At 40.5% G+C, this 4,538-nt stretch overlaps 1 long non-coding RNA gene across 1 annotated transcript; it reads right to left on the reverse strand.

Annotated features, from left to right (window-relative positions):
• Positions 1 to 868: 868 nt before the first annotated feature.
• LOC113472158 lies at positions 869 to 2,321 on the reverse strand. The gene is made up of 2 exons (XR_003394592.1): positions 2,256 to 2,321; positions 869 to 1,588 (listed from the first exon to the last, which is right to left on the reverse strand). It is a non-coding gene; the product is annotated as an uncharacterized LOC113472158 (long non-coding RNA).
• Positions 2,322 to 4,538: the final 2,217 nt, after the last annotated feature.

The raw sequence follows: 4,538 nt of genomic DNA on the forward strand, positions 1-4,538 counted from the left end.
AGAATAAGAAATGTTTTTATTGCAATACAAGTTAGAAATGTAACAAATTACAAAGTCATACAAATGATAATGAGGGGGAAAAGAAAAACAAACAATAATTAGTATTTACAAAAAAGAATAGGTCATACAAGAAATCATTTATGATGAAATCCGTGGCCAACGCCCCGGCCCGATCCAAACCCGCCCCAGGCCCGACCCCCGCGCGAACCGATCCGATCAGTACAACCGACCAGACCGCCAAGCCCAGAACCCCCGCGCGAACTGATCCGATCAGTACAACCGTTTCTTTTTTCTTTCACAGTAGATAATATGGTACTTGTGCAGAAGTCACATCAGTGGGAGATTGCTACCAAAGGAACTGACACAAACGAGCAGTGAACAGTGGGTTGTGCGTGTGGTTAGTACCTGGATGGTGACCATCCGGGGAATCCGCGTGCTGCTGGGTTTCCGGCTCCACTCAGGCTGGGTGAGGTTAAATTGAGGAGGCGGGTAGCTAGTCACCAAATTGCCCAGAAAACCTCAAAGTTAAAAGTACTAGCAAGTGCTAGTCATAATGGGCGTAAGAATATATACTACTACCTCCACAAAAAGGAATTTTCACAATTAGAGCAGTGATTAGTGTTATTATAGGGTTAGGTTGTTGGTTAAATACAAAAAGGATCTTTCATTTCGACTGTTGTGGCTTCTGCATAATCACCAAAAGTACCTGGCTATAAAATTAAAGCCTGATTCACACTATAGTGCCAGTCAAGGTCCAGTCACGGTCCGGTAACGGTCCGATCAAAAGATTGAGTATTCACACTATACATGGAACCTAGATGTATTTACTATTTACAAGGATACAATATTGTTTCTACAGGATTGTACATGGTACATGATACGTTACAGTTTATCTTTCAAGGTTTCAAGTGGTTCATCATCATCATGTATACTAAAGGCACTGCCTTGTTGTTGTAGCCAATCTGATCTGTCTAGAGCTGATCTCTTGAGTTGACTGTTAGGGCGGGATATTTTCCGGGCCCCTGGGTCAGTAGTTCAAGGAGGGGTAGATGCTCCAATTTAAGAGCTTTTCAGGGCCCCTAAATTCCAGGGGCGTTACGGGGGCGGGATATACCTGGGGGTCTGTAGGACCCAGGATAGAACTAGTCCACTGTCAAAGAGCCATCCAATTGTGATCTATTGTCAAGGAGGATTGGATACTCCAATTTATAAGCTTTTCAGGGCCCCTAAATTCCAGGGGCACCGTGGTCCGTGGGACCAAAGGTTATTGTTGTTGCTAACATTGTCGACGACTTCACTCCTCTTTATACAACTCTAGACATGCTGGCAGCATTATGCTAGCAAATTCAGCTCTATTGCAGAAGAAATGGCTAAAGTTCCTCTTCAGCCTTCTGCTGCCTCAATAGGTCCGTCCAGACTTGACTCAGGTGTTAGGACCAAAGATAAAACTAGTCCATTGTTGAAGACCCATCCAGTTGTGATCTATTGCTCAAGTCAGATTCAAGCCTTCGCTTTGCATTCTTCAGCCAATTCTTTACTACACTGACAATATCTTCCCGTCTACAGTCATCTGTGTGCATTGAAGACACTGAAAAAATTCACAGAAAATCTTTATGAACATTGAACCTCAAGGTAGAAACACATTACGTCACGTCACGTAAGCTCACGTGACGTGGGGGCAGTGTGGCTATCATTCACGGAATTACCTACAATATTATGGGAAAACTTTGAACTACATCTTTCTGACTCCCCATGTGAGTTCATGTGACGTGATGGTAGTGTGTTTCTATCTTTAGAGCCTAACAGAAAGATAAAAAAAAGCTTCAAGGATAGCGCGCCTGGCTTGGCTTGTCTTGTCGCGGGGGCAATTCCGCCCCACCCGCCGAACTTCATCCTAAACAAGTAAAGTTCGTTCTCGGAACGACTCGCTTTCTCCTATCCTATCCTAATTCTCTCTTTGATTTCGGGATGATGAGATCTCCGTGGTTACAGTTCTCTCTATTAAACCTCGCGGGTTCGATTCCCGCCTAAGGCAAACTTTATCCTACACTACACAGTTAAGATTCGTTCTCGGGACGGCTCACTTTCTCCTATCATGTCCTCCTCACTTTGATTTTGGAATGATAAGACCTCCATAGTTACAGTTCTCTCTCTGACTCACTCACTCACTCACTCACTCTCTCTCTCTCTCTCTCTTTCTCCCTTTCTCCCTTTTATGAACTTATTTAATTAATAGAAAAACAATATGTACTTACAAAACAGAAGTGAGCAGAATCGTTCAAACTCCTTCAAGGCCAGCTTATCATTGCTGCCCGCCCAGGTTGCCTTCAACAATCATTTGATCGGACCGTTACTGGACCGTGACTGGCACTATAGTGTGAATCAAGCTTAATAATAATAAAAAAAAAACTCATCACTCTCACCTGAGCTCATACATTCTTGATCTGAGCTGAGCCTGGTAAACCACTTTTGCCTGTGATCCCTGCCTGGATGGGCAGGTCAGCTGTCCAGCCACCAACCATACTCGGTGATGGCTTAACTTTAATGATATTTAGAAAGTAAAAAAAACTCCATTCAACTCCATTGAAAGTTTTGGAACATAAATAAAATTCGAGTCATGAAAAATTTGAAATTCGGACAAAAGTTCAAAATACAAAACCACATTCCACAACCAACAACAAGTTATTGAAAATGTAACCTTAACCTCAAAATACAAACCCCGGTTTTACAATCCTATTTTTATGAACTTGTTACCCCTAAGAATGCTTGGAGAACGCTTGGGGCGTTCTCTTCCAGAATTCTCACAAGTTATAAAATGAGATTATAGCTTTGGCCCTAAAGAATCTTATCTTACAGGTACAATCTACTTCGGGGTTAAAGTTAACGAAAGGTACTTACTGCAGGTACGGGGGTAAAAAAAAGTATTTAAAAACTCACTACACAGCAATTTCACGTATGAAAATGCAGAAAAAGCTGTAATTTCAGCTTTTAAAGATATTTCTCGAAGTCCGTCAAGCGTAAGTAGGAAGAAACTTAAAGATTCTCAAATACAAATGGCGGAAGAATGCTCCGAGCACGTTCCGTGCGGTGACAGAGAACGTTAGAAGTCGGTCACAGAGAAACGTCCCTGTTTACACGATCTCCGGGACGTCTCGGAGCGTTCTCACATATCACTCTATCGGCTCTATTTTTATTTCGTCGATGTCTATGCTTCGTAAAGCGTCGGGGATGCTACCCCTTTTTAATCCACAGTGGTAAAACACTAGCTTGCTGTACAAATACCCCGAGTTCAAATCCAAGGTTTGACAGAAAAAACCTTGCTCTTTTTACTTTGCTTGAATGGCCCTGCACCTACTCTTTTTCCAGTGGTGCAACCCTCATCCTCATCTCAAGAAAAAAACAGGAGCTGGCATTGTTAGTTTATGAACAGTTAGACCCAATATTACAACTATCTTTTCTTTTTCCTTGTTTAACCTTTTCCTCTGTAATAAAAAGATAATAATAATAATAAATAAATTCCAGAGATTTTAATAGGAAATTCATTGACTAGGTGCATCAATCCTGTGGAAAAGTACTAAAGGTAAAACGACCCAAACTCATCAAGTCTGTAACATAACATATTATACAGACCCAAGACCGTGTACTACTCGGGAAATTAGGCGTTACTAATTTTTGAAGAACTATCCCTAACGGTAGACTTTGTTTGTACTTCCGGTAAAGTAAGAAGGACTACGGTCTTTTGAACTTTGTATTTATCTTTTCATTTTTCTTTAATAATTTTTGACATGAATACGAGGGTAGAAATTCTCAATAACTTTTGTCCTACATACCTGGAGTATATCGAATCTTAGAGATTGTTTCAGAACATGAATTTTGATAGTTTTTTAAATGAAATTCGTTTTAAACGAAGTCTTTTAGGTTAATTACCCTTAAGGGAAACGGAATAGTAAAGAGTTAGATTTTACGTTCTGGATTAAGACACACCCCACGAAAGGAACACGAAAATATCCTTGCTCACTTTAACTTATTGATACGGATACAAACCGGTTCTGCCTCAGGTATGTTGATGTGGCGTGTTGTAACTCGAACCTTGACGGACACATTTATGAAGGCTCACACATGAGACTCATAGTGGCTACGTACCTCTAAGGACTGTAATAGGCGAGCTACGGAAGACTTTGATCTTCCTTCTGTACCAAACCCGGACGTTTCAACTACTGGTACTACTTTTAACAACTTTAGTCTCTGAAACATTGGAACATTAATTAAGACAACTTTGTTATTTTGGAAACAAAAAAAATTTTCCTATTTGGATTGGAAGGTAGAAACACAAGTAACAGAATAAAAAACATTTAGGTGATGACCCCCTTGAAAGAAATTTTGTTTAGATTGTCTCTTGCAGTAATAATCGGTTGTAAAAAAAAACAAAAAAAAAATGGACTCCATAATAAACTCTTCCATTATAGAAACCCGGAGATCAAATCTTAGAAACCCATCCATTATAGGAAGAACCCTCTACAACTCAAATTCCGGACAAT

The sequence above is a fragment of the Diaphorina citri genome, unplaced genomic scaffold (genome assembly GCF_000475195.1).
Source record: "Diaphorina citri unplaced genomic scaffold, Diaci psyllid genome assembly version 1.1 scaffold4104, whole genome shotgun sequence".
Taxonomy (NCBI): domain Eukaryota; kingdom Metazoa; phylum Arthropoda; class Insecta; order Hemiptera; family Psyllidae; genus Diaphorina; species Diaphorina citri.